General features: G+C 30.7%; 1 protein-coding gene across 1 annotated transcript in view; it reads left to right on the top strand.

Moving 5' to 3' along the window:
• Positions 1-18,657, top strand: part of LOC117168360 (muscle segmentation homeobox-like) — a 44,974-nt gene that overhangs the window by 2,345 nt on the left and 23,972 nt on the right. The window lies entirely within an intron of this gene.

Here is an 18,657-nt window from a genome sequence, read left to right as displayed (position 1 = left end):
GTTTAGCCCAACAGTCAGTTAATTCTTACTGCTTTTTAGCAATGGAATTATTTTTAATCACATCTTACATTTTTCGTGTATTATTCCATCAAAATTGATCCGATTTGTATTTATACTTATTTACATGTGTTTAAGAATTTGCATTGATAAGAACAGTTTCTTAAACCTTAAATCCAAAGAAGAAATATAATGATCTATATGTTTTGTGTCACTCTCTAATTAATATGTATCAAATCCTCGAGTTAATCGATAATTAGTCAAAAATTGAGTTAAGTTTTTTGCCATTGACTACACTTCACATTGTATAGTCCATATCTTCTGTTAAAAAACTCAATTAGAATCATCTTAATGATGAGTTGTTGAGTCAATTATGGTGACCTCAATTAATATTTCGGAGAAAGGCATTTGTCTATTTTATGAAACTGAATATCAGTCAAAAAAAAGATAAGTGTTTGAAAGAGGATAATACAAGATATAATAAGATGGACAAATAAAATTGAAGTAAGCATATTTTACTTTACATCTGATCTTCTTTGTTAAATAAAACTGTATCGGATTCTTGTTTGTTCCTTCTTGGACCTAATGTTAGTTATAAATCAGAGTATAATCAGTTTTCTGTTAGTTAAAAAACACCAACTAGGTGTTAATACGCTAATCTAACAACAGCTTATCAAATATTAAGACAAAAAATACACTGTTGCAATGTTGCATCATCCTCTGTTTCTATGGATATCAATGCACTCATATAGAATGTTGAACGAAAAATAAATGTTATTAACACAATAATAGCGATATATATTGCTATTATTGTACAAACCGGTTGAATAGCTCACATCAAAATAAGGATAAGTTTGCCTAATCCAATTTTCATATGCATATCTATTTATCTAATTTACTCTTCTAAATTCAGATATAAAGACTTTATAGAGTAATTAGATATTGATGACCTACTCGATTACATGCTTAATTATCTCAATGAAACTAATATATAAAATACTGATTACAATGATTTTCATCTTTTTTCCAAACCTTTACTTTATACACATGCAAAAAAAAGATGAGTATATCAAAATTATATAATGTCAGATCTACAAAGAGCATAATTTCATTTCAAACGTTTTGATTTAAACTGAATAATTTAATAATCACTGTCATTAAAATCTATATTGATGGACAAGTCTAATAATTTTTATTTTATTTAGATATGCTAATTTTGTATGCAAACCACCATACTCTGTCCAGTGAGAGAATGATCGAGAGGAACGACAAATTTTCGTCCAGTTCGCGCAAAAACTGTCATAAAGGCGTGGCTTAGCCTTAGAGATTTAAAATCTTCGGAAACCTTGCTGCGAAGGGCCTGAGTTTTAAGTGCCTGACCTCTCTTTTTCCCAAACGTCATCATTCTTAGATTTATAGCAATAGAAAAAACTTCTAATGCCTGTTTAATATTTGTTAAACACACTCTTTACGGGATTTACTCCACCTTTTTGTGAAAAAAAACTGCGCCCTGTCGATCATTCTCTCACTGAACAGTGTATAGACTTATTTATCTGGATATTTATCTTGACTACCGCTACTGAAAAAAATAAACAATGAACTATATTCTCCTCTTTCTTTATAATTGGAATAAGTTATGGCACAAAGGAAAACAGCACTTACTATAAGTGCCGTCGTTTACGGCTCAACGGAAAACAGTCTCACTCTCAACAAATCTTTGGCGAAATGATTTATTATTTGTACAATGTAAGCAACTGAGTTGATCATCAACTAAGAAATGCACTCGAAGAGTAAGACACATGGGTAACTGGCAGCATTCATCTTATTCAAATCTATTTTTATCTAATTAACTGGTACATTTGTAGTTTGTATATTGTGCCTTCTTTTCCGGAAGGTTAATTAAATTAGCTGAAGCATAATTCTGAAATGCTTTGCTCTTGGCATATTTCCGACGGTTGACCAATTAATTATAATTACGATCCCAAGAGAGACGAAATCGCATTTGATCTTTTTGAGTAGCAGACCATTGTTACTCGACAAATCTGTTCCGCACCGAAAAACATCATGGTATTTTGGTGACAGAAAGATGAAAGAATTGCGTCAAAAAATGAATGGCGAGCGTCTTTTAAGGAGTGCCCATGTTCAAAATGATTTAAAAATGCGCTGCCGGCCAGAAATATACATAACGCTTATTTTCTTTGCATTAATCCTACATATCAACGCTCTGAAATTTAATTCTTTTTGATTTTAGAATCCTTGAGATTTAATAGACGTTTTTTACTTAAAACCTTTACATAAAATCCTGTACACAAAATATATTGCGGAAATTAAAAATCTCAAATATTTTTCCTAAACTAAACTGTATATTTGTGATATTATTTTCCAGGAATTTACTGAGTTCTTTTCTTATTAAGACTCTTATTTTATGACTAGCAGTAAAATTAGCCCGCTTAATAAGCCAGATCAATTTACGACTAGGTGATTAATTTTTGGAACTGTATGACAAGTCCTTATTATTTTAATCTAGGAGTAACACAAATATAGAAATTATTCAGCTTTTATAAATAATAAAAACATATGAGCAAGGTTTTAATGGACTTTTAGGAGCACTAAACTATGGTCATGCAAACGGAAGATGCTATCATATTCTAGGTTGGGTTTCTTGAATCATAATTACAGGCAATACATCGAATTTGTTCCGTATTAGCTATCAAGTCTCGCTTACTTTTCTATACTTCATTCTTAGACAAACGTTCTAGTCACGCGCGCGGGAGCCATGTTTGCACTAAGCGAGGCATCTGACCAGTCAGACTCGTTTCGAAGAAGCCCTAACGAGTGGCACTTGCGGCACCTGCAGACACGAAAATAAGGACATTGTCGCTACTTGCTACGCACTTACCTACTACTCAACCGAGATATGCGTTTCTATTCGTCGAATCTCAAAACATTTATCTAACATCCTATTATCCTTCAAGAAACAATCACGACTCCGTGTTTAACTTTTTTACATGAGCGTGAAACTGATATGAAGTGTCGAGTCGGTGTGAGGTACAAAATGTGGAAATGAACAGATATGGCTATTAAGAAGAATGTTAGAAGTCGCTGTTTGAAATTTTAGAGAACTATAATGGAAGCAATTAACATATATTTGTATAGCTTATAACTATTTCTATACTTTTGCGTATGCTAATTGCTAGTGTTAATGATGATAAGAGCAGAGCCTTAAATGAACAAATTTCCTAAATATTTTGGCATACGTTTATATAATTATAAGTAAAAAGAAAGTTGGGTGAAAATCAAAACCATGAAAACGCGATTTAAAATAGGATAGTGTGGGGCATGGACATAGTTGTTTTTTTCACACCGGTATTTAAAATGTGATATTTATTTTTCTGAAAATGATTTTCTATGCACATTCTATAAACAGAGTTAAAAATAATTTTACGAATATAAAAGTCACTAAAAACGTATGTGCGCGATTAGTAACTGTGATTAGCAATGTCGGGATGAGCAATGTACTTGGGCAGAATGAGCCACTTAATGAAATGATTTGGTATATGTTATTCAAAAGTTAAAGTATTATCATATTAGAATATATTATATGAGATGAAAACATATACCTTACACATATTTAATATATATATATATATATAAAGTATTTTACGTTAAAATGATTGTATTCTTAACCCTGATCTCTACCCTATAATTGACTTCAAATATATTCATTAGAAAAGCGACTTTACACCAATTGATTCAATAATTGTTTTACAGAATTAAATACAACAATTTTCCAGCTTTGCTGTGTACATTGTTTCAGTAAAAGTTCAATTCTACAGTAAAAAAAACTCCTAAAATTCTACAAACCACTTCATATGGTTCTGTTTTTCATATATGCATTTTTAATTAATTTTTTTTATAACTTTTTTAATTTTGAAAATTGTTTCAAATAATAATTTTAATTTTATATATGCTTTTAATTAAAACATGTTCTTACTTTAATATCTTTTAATAAGTTTTTTTTAGCAAAGTTACTTCATAAATATTCCAGAAAAGAGTGCTTCTCTTCTGGTTGTCGGAAACTCATATTATTTTCTTATGTAGATTTTTATTGAGGCTGAAATACTGTTTTTTGAGTATTTTTGTTGACTAGATTATTTTTTTGTACGTTGACCATGATCAAGACATTGCAAAATCTGATACCAGGCTCGTAGACAGAAATTTGGTTAGGGGAGGGCCCAAGACGTAATTATAATTTAGATTTTTTCACATCTATAGGAAAATTTTAGGATTCGCGGAATTTCGGGTGGGGGGCGTCGGGTCCTACGGCTGGCCACAGCCCTATCTGATACGATGAAAAATTGCATATGACCGTATGAAACTTATAAGTAAAATCCAAATTTCTCCTATTTCTTTTTCACTATTGTCGAACATAGTTTTGTTGAAAACTTAAAATGTAATAAATAAGCTATCAAAATCAAATTAAGCAAAACATATTTTTAAAAGAAGTTTGGTAACATTCTTTCTGATATTAGTACAAAGGACAGTTACAAACAAAATTATAGCCTACGAGAAAATTGAGTGGCTCATCTTATCTCCTATGCCTACATTGCCCCACGCTACCCTATATAATTTAATTTCTCTTTTTAAACTTTAAATGCGCAAAGGTGAATTTTTTTAGAGTATACTGAAATGTTTTAAAATGCTCTAAAACAAAATTGTATAAAATTAAACAATTTTTCGTATTATGTACTGTATTTAAGTACATTATTTTTTTAAAATAGGGCCCAGTCAAAATTTGCTTAACTTAAACATTGTTTTTGTTTGATTTATATAAATTTGATTTGATTTAAAATAAAGTTAAAATCTAATAAAATATATTCAAATAAAAAATTAATTTGCATATCTTATTATTTTATTCAAAATATAAAATTCAAGTCATTGTTTGGTTAGTCAAATTTGGTTGATTATACCATATCTTTTCGTTGGTACAAGCTAATATTTTATTTGGTTCAAGTAAAAATTTTCGTTAATTCAAGAAAATATTTTGTTCGATCCAAGATAATATTTTAGTTAATTCAAAGAAGTGATTTTGCTAGTCTAAAGAAAGAGTTTGGCTCATTCAAACAATACTTGTAGTTCATCTAACCATAAACGACCCTCCACAATGTACATTTAAATGACTTACCATATGAAATTATGTCATCTTCTGCAATCCATTTGCAATGTAAATTGTGCTCGATCATTTGTTTATGTGATTCAAAAAATCGTTCTGGTTCTTTTTTTAAATAAAAACACGAATCACGCCTTTGTAGACACACACTCAAGGAGTCCATTAGTAATCTTACGTATTTTTCATATATAATCACTTCATCCCAATCAATTCTATTTCCGCACTTGTTTTGATACACCCAGAGAAAAGACTGAGCTTATTCAAGAATACAGTTTGTCCAACCTACTTTGTTTGAAACCACAAAATTTGGCCAGGGCAAATAAATCTTTGGTTATTTTTAAAAAACACAACGAATTAGTTTGATAGATTCAAAGTAATTATTTATTTAATCATGTTTAGTTGATTCAGCCAAATAAATGTATCGAGCGGAATACATTATTTATTGGAAAATGATTTGGTTAAAGTAACGAAATAATTAAGTTGTTTCAACCAAATACTTCCATTAACCCCACTAAAGTTACCGAAACAGATGATGTACCGGTGTCAATGTCAATGTTTTTAAAAAACTGGGGTCTGTAACGGCATACCGAACATTTCGAACATCAGGACGACTTTTACTTCTCAGGTTTCACACCGGTACAGGCAATCTAACCTAAAAATTTATAAGTGCCAAAGTATTTTACAAAATATTTGTTTTGCTCAACCAAAATATTTATTACACTCAATCAAATTTCATTACCAACAATTTTGGTAGAACCATCTATACATTTTATTGACCATAAAGCAATGTTTTTATTTGTTTGATCCAACCAAAGTTTTTGAATCAACCAACATTTTTTCTGAGTTTAAAGGTACACCGAGATGCAAATATTTTTACTTTTTTTTCGCGACGCTACGAACTCTCGAACGTGAAGTCGTGAACTATCATGTTAAGGGCATGTGATGCTTAGAAAATTTTCGATTTTACCAGTTTTAGGTTCCCCCGGCTTTTTTTCTTAATAATAAATATTTTGTCTTAAAGACTTGGGAAATGATAGCGAACATGCTAACGGACGTCCCCACACACTTTCTTTGTGTTTTTTTATCAAACAATTTTTTATATTGCTAACAACATGCGTGTATATTTAGAGGTTATGTGTGTTACAATTCACCCGAGCGTTACTTCCAAACTACACAATATTTTTGCCGAAAACTTTGGACTTACAAATAAACATAGTAACTAATCTCCCGGAACTAACCTTGTTTGCAGCCAATCAAAAAAGTTTATTTCATAAATAATTTTCAAATTATCGGAAAGGCAGAGATGAAAAGCGATGAAACCTCAAAATAATACATATGCATAAAATTTGTATTTAGCACAATAAATTTTTTTGTTATTATCCCTTAAAAAAGAGTCTGGGAACGTCCGTTATGATATTTTATAGCATCTCCGAATTCAGTTTTTAAAACTTTTCATTTTTGTGGAAAAAAGCCGGGGAAACTGTAAGTATCACATGCCCTTAAATTGGAGTACGCGATCGGCACAAGTTCGCAAGCGTCCGTCACTTTTAAGATGCTTCCAATAAAATATTTTCGTTGAACCAACCAAACATTTTTCTTGATTCTAGTAAAATAATGCTTTCTTAGATTATTTGGTAGATCCAACAAAAAATTTTTGTTAAGGTATTAAAATATTTCCTAAAATCAACAAAGCGATTCAACCAAAAACTTGGATTGATTGAACCAAAAGAATTTGGTCAACTAAACGAAAATTTTGATCATTTAACCAAAATATTTTCTGAACTCGATCAAATTTGGCTAACAAAACGATTTTGTTAAATTGAGAGAATGTTTTTTCTGGGTGTGGGCTTTTGTAAAGAATTAAGAAATAATAAAATTTCTTCATAAAAAGCTTTAAAATGTTTAATACGATGTATATCTGAGAAATGTTTAGATTTTTGAAGAAGAGATTACATATTTTATTTGACATAATTTCCCTTTTCTGTAAATGTGGTACTAATTCCGCGGAGATAAAAGAGAAATAACTTAATTTATCCTGTATGTTGTATTACAATGTTCCAGTTAATGAATCATAACTTTCACATTGCCTGAGTCTAATATGTCCTCTTTGTCTCACGATTCCTTGCGTTGATTAGTACTACTAAAATTATAATAGGATGTATATCAAAGTGCAAAATTGACATGCACTTCCCACTCAGAATGAATGGTACACTCGGAAAATAATTTGGGCAAATCAACGTTGTTAGTTCCGCCATGGAATCTGGTTATTAAATAGATAATACAATATTTGGTGGACGAAGCTAGAACTGCCTAAATTTTAAATTTCAAAAAATTGAAACAACTTTCTAAATTAACTGCTTTGAAAATCAATCAGCGCATTTTATTTTGCCGAACGGGGTTGATCTGTTGAAATGAAATTAAGACAGATCCCATCACTCAATAGTTCGTACTGTTAATTCTTAATTACATTTGGAAAATTAGTCAAGACCAGGTGTGCTTCCAACTCGGTGGTCGTTAACTGGAGCACAACTCATTTCCAATATAAAGGGCGCCGTGCACATTTTTGGTCGCACGAAGGGACATCCTGAGGCGTAAACATTCGCATTTACATTCACGCCTCGAAGACCGTTGTCTTTCAGCGAAACGAAATCGACGCACCTTAACTGGTAACGCGTTTGCTCGCATGAGTGGAATTCGTTAATGCACCACCAGCACCATGACACCACGAGCACCACACGACCAGTCCATGATGCTCTTCTGGGACATGCATGCTGTGAACGCATTTCTCGTCGCTTCGTGCCAACTTTCTTGCCCAAATCCAACACGAATTACGTTGCAAATAAAAGTCAAATTACACGCGTTCTGCACCCTGTAACTTTGCCGATGAAAAAATGCCTGATACCAAATATCGCGAATACTGGGAGCGATCCAGCTGATAATATCCTCGGGTGCTGCTCGCAAACTACACGTGTATTTAATTCACCTTTAATGCGAAAGAGTCTGCTTAATTAGTACTAATGATTCGCTCGGCACCCATGAGTGCTGCGGCGTTCGTGAGCCCGTCGGGAATTAGATATAAGTGTAAAGATACGATCACTTAATAAAGTAATTCTATCATATTTCACAAGAAGCAAGACTGTATGCCCCATTGCTCACACACTGCGAAAAGTACTTTCGTGTGAACTTTTATGCAATTATAATGTTATTGGATTTTCAAAAACTTGGGTTTCAAAATTCATATAATAGGGGTATAGAATTAAAACTCAAAATACTATTGCCAATATACCCAATGTAATATGAATTTATAATAGAATAGACATTCGGAAGGGAAGATATACTATGTTCCGTTTCATTATCATTTTTAACCAATATATACGCACTCAATAAAATAAAATAGGGAGATTATAATAAATAGTAACCAAAGCGCAAGGATAATATGATCGAAATGTTTATATTTCCGGATGGTATATACATTGAGAAAAAGTTGCGATAACCAAAAAATGTTGTTAAGTAGTTTTTATTTCGTTTTGCAAAAATTTGTTTGTAATTGCAAGCTGTCATTTTTTGAGCAAAAATAGTGTCTAAATGTTACACAACACGGAGAAAAAGATATCGCACAATGATATCGCAAAACCTCTACATTGAAATAAAGCCCAATATGATAATCGTATACAAGCAGGTTCTGGAGCTTTGTAGGATATTATAATTCATTAACATCGCTTGGCCACTACTAGAACCCTCGTATATATAATATAATAAAATAATAATATAATGTTAAATCTTGCAATGTAGAATATCGCAATTTTACGCTATTATAAAGAGATAATTACGATATATAGTGCAGGAATTACGGTATATATTGCAATTCATGCGATATCGTTTTCTTCGTTAATAGAAAAATAATTAACATCAATGTAGAATGATGAGAATAAAGTTGTAATTTTCAACACAGAAGTTGTGTAGTAGAGCGTATAAGATTTTTTGTGCCTTTACGTTTTTTGGAGAAAAAATTCTAATGGGTGTCAAAATTACTGAAATTTTGTGCATAAAAAATCCCTCAGCTCGTACAACGCGGTCAAAGATCAAAATCAAGAAAAATGACATTATTCTTGTTATCCTCAAACCAATAATACTTTTTTGATCAAGGTATACGTTAAAAGTTGGATACTATGATGATATAAGTGCTTATGTAGCGTAAATCTTATAAACAATTCTTTTATGTTCGCGGACTGAAGTCAAAGACCGAAAATAACTACTAGAAACCTACTATGGGAAAAGAGGAAACAAGAAGAACAAAAGCATTTGAAATGTGGGTAAAAGAAGAGAAAACAGTAGTTACCAAAGATCCGATTTTCTGGTGGCAACAATCTGCTGTCTTGAATATCGCAGGAATTTGCTAACATTAATTTTATAAATTGTAACACACAATATAAAAATCAGGCTGAAATCACCGAAACTGAAAAGTTGGATTTATATTTTTCTTAAATCGTGGAACACAATAAAGATGAATATATTTAAAGTTGATACGGCTTGAAATTGGTCTGGATTAAGTTTAGTGTTCATGCATGCTTTCCTATTAAAGATATGAAGATTTTTTTAAAGAAGAGAATTTAATTTGCCCAGAGATGTGTCTGATGAACGCTAATTTTGTCATTTAATTCGGTTTTTTTATATTGTAACTCTCAGAATCCGAAAATCAATTCTAAGAACAAGAATTTTAAATATTCCAGGTACAATTGTACGATTAACGACATTAAAGTTTTCAAATATTGCAAATATAAACAATTGTACAATTTAAATATATTTTAAAATTGCTTAATTCGATTTTTTCCAATTAAGAAGTTTAACTTTTAATATTGTGTGAGGCACAAATAAATAATAAGCGAACAAAATGTGATAAATCCACTTTTTGAAAAAAATAATGATTGCTGTTGGCGAAAAAATGGTTTCTTCTCGAAGTCACCATATAACCACAATTTATTAATTTTCCATTTGTATTGAATCAGTTATGCGCATACATTCTTCTGAATTTATCAATCAATTGATAGCATTACAAAAAAAATCGGTTAATGTTACAGGCTCCTATATGTTCAAATAGTGTGGCGGTAAACAAATAGGTTTCTTTGATAATAGTATGCGAAATAAAACATTACTTTCTCATGACGGATTTAAATAGCCGACTTAACTTATGTGCATTTTATAGCATTTTTATTAATTGGTTAAGTTATTAATTAGTTCAAGTTGTTCAACAATTTTAATTTTAAGTATTTCAATAACTTAAAATTTTGAAAATGAAACTGCCTCATTTTCCCATATTTAGAAGGCTATGGACAAAAATTAAGATCTCTTGTAAACGATATTGGAGGGGGGGGGGGGCGTATTTATCAGCTTTTAAGGTACTTTCACACTCGAACTAATATTCCTAAGTTATCTAAATCTTAAAACTCAACAAAGCTTTTAAAATTAAGCTATTTTAATCTTCCATTTAAATATAAGTTTATAGAAATGCATGATTGCTAAAATTGAAGTAAAGGGAATCTTGTTATCTCAACAAATTAATCAAATAATTCCACTACCTCGTATCAAGGTTACACAATGAGAATATTGATATTTATACAAGAATATCGATGAGATTCAAAAGAAAGTTATAATCAGGCGTATATATGACACCGCGGGAATCGAGATATTCCCGCTTTTATGTGGACCAATAAATATTTAAAGAATACAAACGGCTTATGTCGATTGTATACTGATGATGGTGAAAACGATTCATTGATTATTTTGTGATACGTCGCTGTAATAAATATATAGCTCTTAGATTTTCTATCATACTGAAATCAACTATTCGCGCATTGCAGTCCATTCAAATCGAGATCTATTATGGTTAGTCATTTGAATATTCTGTGATTTTTATACAATATACAATGTTCAAACATAAAATATTGTGTAGGAATTGAAATGAAATAAATTATACCTGTGCCAAGTGCGATATAATCGCATGTAGACATTACATTAAACGTATGTTTTTCAATGTATATGGAGTTTAGAAATTAAGTTTATGAATGTTCATTAACTGAGTGTATCAATTTTAATTAATTTTAAACATTTGTAGTACTCAAATGAACATGGATGAAGTTGTTATTTTAATATTGATCTTGTTGTTGCGTGTTGAAACAAATGTATGCATATATTCACAATCAATTCAAAAAGTAAAAGATTTATGCCTAAAAATCATTATATCAAAATTGAATTTGTATAAAAGTATACAAAAGTTTCCTTTACAACACAGAAAAAAATGGAATCATTTTTGTTGCAGCTCATTTTTTACAAACTCGAAATATTTTTTTTTTTTAAATGAGAATAAGGTCTCATTTTTGTTGCTACTCAAAGCAACACCAAATCTGTATATATTTGAGGATCGGTGCTTTTCTATGAATAGAATGACAAAAATGGAACGATAAAATATTTGGATTTTGTTTGTACAGTAAACTATACATTTCAATCACATTTTTATAGCTAATTATCATTTTTATTGTTACTGCGAAACCGTAATTCTTTGTACATATTTTAAGTTACGAACATTTATTTATTTATGTATTGTTTGAATGAAGTTGTTGTAAAATGACATAAAAATGAGAAAATATAGATAATAAATATGTGTTACAATAAGAGCTGGTAAACACTTGATATTAATAATCTTATCGATTTTTAGTAATTACTACGCATGAATCTTTTCGTAATCAAATACATTTCAATAATAATTTAATTATGTCAAAAATACCAAGTTTTTCCGTCGAAATTCATCTTATAATGATTTCAAATTTTTCAAGTTTTTAAATTCTCTGTCTTAAATGTTCTCAATTTGTGAAGTATTTCTATTTTGAAAGACTTCTAGTTTAACATTTTTTATTCTTAAAAAGCCTTGAATTTAACAAATTTAAATATTGAATATTTTTTAATTCAAGTCCATCGAAATATTTTAGCCGATGCGAGTTTAAAGCTTTGCATTGGTAGAGCAGGTCCCCTTATCAGAAGTAAAAATATATCAAATAAAGCTAAAATGGCAATACATAATTCTATATTTGTACCGACTGTACTATACGGTAGCGAGACATGGACTTATCAAGAAAAAGATAAGAGTAAAATTAACACAATTGACATGAGATTCATGCGCATAATATGCGGGAAACCCCTGATGGACGAAGTAAGTAACGAGATAATTCTAAAAGAATGTTGTGCAGAAGAGACGCTAGTAGACACATGAGAAAGAAATCGGTTAAGATGGTTCGGACATGTTGAGAGAATGCCAAATGAACGACTAACGAAACAAGTGTATCAAGGTGAAGTAAGTGGCAGCGTTCCCAGAGGTAGACCGCGGAAACAATGGTTAGAATGTGTGAATGAGACCCTAGTTAGAAGAAACATAAGAAGTCACAGAAACAATTCTCGAGATTTAGATACCCTTGTCGTGACCTTTTAAATAAAATGGAAGACGTATTCCTAAATTAATTACTGATTTCATTTATCTGTAGATTGCACTAATTTGTTTGGACTAAATGTGTCATTTATGAGTCAAACATTGAAAAATACTTTTAAAATAGTCACTCCCAATCAAGTAAATTGTGATAAAAACATCATCAGCACTTTTTTTGAAGAACAGATGATAAATTCTTCTTCATAAGTCCTTCCCTTTCTAACTTTTTCTGTTACTTTACAATTTTAATTGTGTAATACATTTAAAAATTATTCTATAAGAGGTAAAAAAGGGTTCATAATGACAAGAAAATCGACTTTCTGAAAACATTTGACGGCAATTGACTGGTCAATCGATCAGAAAGTTTTTGACCTCACGACGTGACTGCATACCCTCGAGAATGGCTATACCTAATTGGACAATTAGGGTGAGTAAACCATTGAATGAACACATTGATACCGAATTGAAGGACGAATTCCTACAGTCGACCTACTGCACCTTTTTTGACTTATAGGTTGTTCCTTAAAAATTCTCAAATCTCTTTAACATCTAAAAACACCTTCACTTTATTTACAAGAAAACTAACTACTTCGCTCATAATTAACTTCACTAATCATGTAAAATAACTAGACTAAGAAATTTAATTCTACCTAATGACCTGCAATTATCTCAGGTTCTTGAAATTACTCTGCACTGAGAAAACGTTTAGCCAAATTCTAGTGGATTTATTGAAAATATAGAAAGGTAATTCGGGCAAGACAGAGTTCAAAGAGTTTAACATCTGAAAAGTAATGAAATAATAATTTTCAATATTTAATAATCGACAATTCTCAACTGACGACACAATTTAAGGGTGAAAATGCAATAGGAGTCAAGCGCCATTTTCCACTTTTTTCATAAGGGACTAAAAACATTTTGTGATTTCAGGAGGAACATTACAAAAAAATAATAAGAATGTACTTTCAAAATATTTTCAGGATATATCGAGATGAAAAAAGTTTGCTTACAAAAAGCCACGTAGTTTCGAGAAAATTTGTAAAGCAGTTGACATTTTAAAACAAAACTGAGAAAATGAATTCTGGATATTAAATGGTCAAATTCAAATGATGACAGATGGATGATGAATGGTAATACAAATGATAATTTTACATATTTAAAATAAACGATAAATCGGTGTGTACATTATGTAGTATTGAATGCTGGGGAAGACAAAGTGATAAAAAAATCACTTCCGAGGAAATTAAAATTGTAGTCCTTACTTTGAAGCAAAACCCTCCCTGCTGACTTTGAAAGACAGTAATTACTGTAGTTATTATTATCGTTCTCTTTTTTCTTTCTGTAATTTTACCTTCCTTGAAATGGGAAACGCCTTCAAAAAATTCTTTGGCAGGAATTTGTATTTAAATTTTTCGGCTTTTATGAGCAAATAACCCGATTAACAAAATTTGCCTCTTGACACCTTTAGCATTTCAGCCCTTAAATCATTATACTACCTATAAGTATTATTTCAGGAATAAAGGGAGCTTAACTCCATTTACAGTGAACCCTGAATTTAGGATCAGTTTTTGGACTGACGTGGTGGGGAGCCAACCCAGATTCAGGCTGATACCGGATACAAACACGCCTTTGTTTATTCAAACCTGGGTTCACTGTATTACGCTGACCCCCATCCGAGTGTAACCGCAACAAGCGCTGCTTATCTTCGGTGATCGAACGAGAGCAATTGTACATTATACTTTTAAACACCATTCGAGATATAGCAGTTTAAAATATAAAACCTATGGAATTGAATAATTTTGAATAGGAATCTCCTCTTTTATGTGCAGGGTTTCATATTGGTATCATTTAAAGTTTAATAGCCTTCATTTTCAAAATCTGACAATTTTTTTTTAATAGTTGGAATTGAAATTATCAAATGTTACAATATTTTAGGTTAGAAATTGTTTTGCTTCGATTGCGTTCATTAATTTCGTAGGCCTTTTTTGTGGGGCGTGGAGGGAGTCCAAAGAATTTCTTACAAAAGATTTCTTTTTCTAATTATTTAAAAAAAAATGCTAAATAAAATCTTTATTTAGTTGTTAAAATTACCTTTTATTCTATTATACACATTATATCGTTAATTATTTATTTTTTAATGATGCAATCCTTTGAAATCCCTTAAATTATTTTTAAAATTTTGAACATCCCTTAAAAATATTTTAATCATGTGAAAGTTCCTTGAAATCGTTTTAATTCCATGAAGAACGCACATCATCTCTTAAAGTCTTTTCAAAATAAAATTCCTTCAAATCTTTTTTAAAGTTTGGATATCCTTTTTAAAACTGTCGACATCGGTCAACATTCTCAGAGATTCCGCGAAATATTTTGAAATCCTTGAAATCACTTGAAATCTTCAAAATCCCGTATAAACCTTAAAAATCTCTTAAAATCTCAAAAAAGCAGTTGAAATCTTTTAAATTCTGCAAAATATTTCGAAATATTACGAGATCTCTTGAAATTTTTGAAATTCCTATGAAATTAATTGAAATCTTTCAAATCCGCGCAAATGTTTTCAAATCTCTTGAAATTCTTTTGAAGTATTTTAAACTCCATTACAATTCCTCGAGATCCTTTTAAGCTTAAAATATTAAAATATTCGGAAATTCTTTGAAATTTTGTTAAATCTTTTGAAATCTTCGAAAATATGCTTTGGAATATTTGAAAATCTCTCAGAATCCTTGGAAATCTAAACTAATAACGGGAGGGGGGGGGGGGCAAAAATGACAAAAATCATACTTAAACCTTTTTTATTTAAAAATTTTAATTTTTTATTAAAGTGAATTGAAACATTCTTAATTTTAAGTTTGAAGAAGCCAAAATAATAACCATCATTTGATGCAATGATGGTAATTTGCAATTTTTTAAATTGGAACCTCTAAAGTACAATTTAATATTTCGAATACTTTTTCGACTCTACTATAAAATTATAATCTTTGCAATTGAAATATCTATAAAATAGAATTGTTCAAATTTGAAAAGTTATAAATCTCAAAATATAAAAATTTACAAGTTTAAAAGAAAGATTCCAACGATAATATAAAATCTTTGATCTAACAAAGAAACATATTGAAAATATAAGTAAAGAATTTTTTAAATTCCATTTGATACGTAAATGTATAATGAAGAGGGCAACTATATTTAATATACAATGCGCTCTACTATGAAAATCTGATTTTTCCTCTACACGCTGAGCAAAATGTTTCATAGAAGTCTCGTCTCGAATCGGTTTAATTATTTTTTCATAAAAAAGGTCAAAACCCATTATGTGTAAGTAGAAGTAGAACTGCCTTTTTTTGAACTAGACGATTCGTGGAACTATGTATAACTTGTCAGAATAGTCTCGGTTTACATGTATTAAAATAATGCCGATTTTCAGTATGAAAAACAGAAGCATCAAGCAAGGATGCATTCCTTTGATGCGATCCATATTGGAGAAGATCTCTCCTTAAAGGATATGTACGTTTTCTAATTGGTACTTAATTTTTATTGGCTACTTTTTCTAATACCAAGAAGTAAAACAATTGTTCCATGAAGAAAGAAGTCAGTCAGACTGTATCGTGATTGGTAGAATGAAATCGGAAGAAGTTCGCGGTGCGTGCTAAGTCAAACTAACAAGAATCAGTTTTTACGTGCTGAATTGCATTATGGATGTCCTGAGTTATGTATGACTCTATCATGCTTGGTGTGTACGACCACACCAGACTTATGTTAGACCTCTGGAAGTCGGACTTGGTACTGGACAGGTTCGCGGCTACAGATTCCTTCTTGGACTTTATGCGTCGAGAATCCCGTAAAGGCCGGAGATTTCTTTCTTGGAAAGAGCACAAGTTTCTCATTACGATCGTCCGTATTTCGCTCTGTGCACTGGAAGATCGAAAGAGAAGGGGAGAGGTACTTTTTTCACAGAAAACATGGGGTTTTAAAGCCCTTTAGGTACTACTTGGAGAATCGCACGTGTTAAGTTACGTGATGTGCGGTGATGCGTTGAAAGTGCTGTGCAACATGGGCTTAGAACGCACGTGGTGTGAATCGACTTGTACCTCATGGTCATGGAATCAACTTTTTAAATTCTCGTTTTTTCATTAGGGAGCCGCTCAAAAACTACGTCACACTGTCAGGGGGGTGGGTGGCAGGGTTTTTGATGATTTATGACGTAGCATGGAGGGGTTAACGCAGAATGTGATATCTAACATAGAAAATATAAATTTAAATACAAATTTTGTAATTGTTTGAAAATAAGTGATTTCATTTTACAGGTAAAACATATGAATACAGGCTTGGCACTCATTCTCCTATTGCCCTCTTTGCCCCTTTTTAAAAGAAATTTATCTTTTTCCTCCTGTTTTCAAGAAACTTCCATTTCTTCTCCTTTGTTCGCTGAAATGCGAATCGAATTAATAGAATCCAATAATAAAATCCAACTGTTTTTAGTTGAAAGTTCATTCTTCTTGAAGGCATGTGACACACACAAATACCTATATTACCAATCTCACTTTTTAAGTTTACTGAATTTTCTTTGAACTTGAGAACTTTTTTTGTAAATAAAATATCGGACTGAGACTTTGGAAAATGTATCAGCAGATTATAAACTACGTTTACGTACTTAATTTGAGTAGGAACTTTGCTCAAAATTATTTTCAAAGAAATTGAAACTGGGGCCATTTTTTGACATATTTTTTTGTGCTTTGAAATTTTTTAAACCAATTAACTTTTTTATATATAACGAAATTCCTACTTTAATGAAGTACTATACATAAACATAGATTATGGTCAACTGATATATTTTCCAAAGTTTTAGTCCGATATTTTATTTACAAAAAAAGTTCTTATGTTCACCAAAAATATTCAGTGAACTGAGAAAGTGAGGTCGGTAATATAGGTGTTTGAATGTGTCTATAGCCCTTAATTAAAAAGTCTTGGATAAAAGTTGAACTACTTTGGTCAAAATTCATTTTCTTGGTTGAATATTGAACTATTTTGTTGAAAATTGATTCTGTTTGGCTGAAAATTAGTTTTTTTTAACTGATAATTTAACTATCCGGTTATTGGTTGAAAATTGACCGTTTCTAGTTGAAAACGTGGGATAGACCGACTGTTGGAGCAAGAGAGACTTTGCAAATAATTTTACTATTCCTTAATTGCTTTAATACTTTTTTTAATATATAAACCAATTTTTTAGTGAAATGTTGCTATAAACTTAAATCTTGAACACTCAAATTTTAAAAGATGAATTATTCATCAAAACATTTTGACAAATAAGGAACGGAAGATTCCCTGGCAGGGAAACATTTTAATTAACATTACTTTTAACATTTCCATCAAGTAATTATGAAAATTAAACCTCACCATCGAGGTAAGACCTACAAAGAAAATATTTGACAAAAGATTGGATGGTAACTCCACTATAAATTTTGTCAATGATGCAAGAAGAATTCAGGGTGGCTGTAGCTCAGGAAAACCCTGGAAATCAGGGTAAAGACAAGAAACTTTATTGGCCAGGAAAAGTCAGGAATTTTGACAAAAATCTTGCAAAAAGTCAGGGAATTTCTGTAAGAGGCACTTTATAATTATTAATAACTTTAAGAATTAAAAATTATTTTTTTCCGCTTATAACAAATTCTATGTTAAAAATATTGTTACAGCAGAATTCTGTTTTTTTTTTAATTTATAACTTTCAAAGAAAAAAAAATTTTCATTATATTTTATATTCTTTTTTTGCAGTGGTTAAACAGAAAATTCAACTGTTTTGTTGAAAATTTTCCTTTTTGTTATAAAAATTTAGGTATTTTTATAGAGAATTAACTTTTTATTGTCAATTCATGTTTTAGTGTTGGAAATTCAACCGAAATATTTTTTGTTGAAAGATTGAATATTTCTTTGAAAATTCGCCTTTCTGGTTCAAACATTCGTCTGTTTTTGGAGGAATTTGATTTATTTTTGAATAACTATGCAACTCTTTGGTTAAAAAATGATTTCC

This window comes from Belonocnema kinseyi, chromosome 2 (assembly GCF_010883055.1).
Source record: "Belonocnema kinseyi isolate 2016_QV_RU_SX_M_011 chromosome 2, B_treatae_v1, whole genome shotgun sequence".
Classification (NCBI taxonomy): Eukaryota; Metazoa; Arthropoda; class Insecta; order Hymenoptera; family Cynipidae; genus Belonocnema; species Belonocnema kinseyi.
Note: the sequence above shows the minus strand (reverse complement) of the source record. Positions and strands in the feature narration are given on the sequence as shown.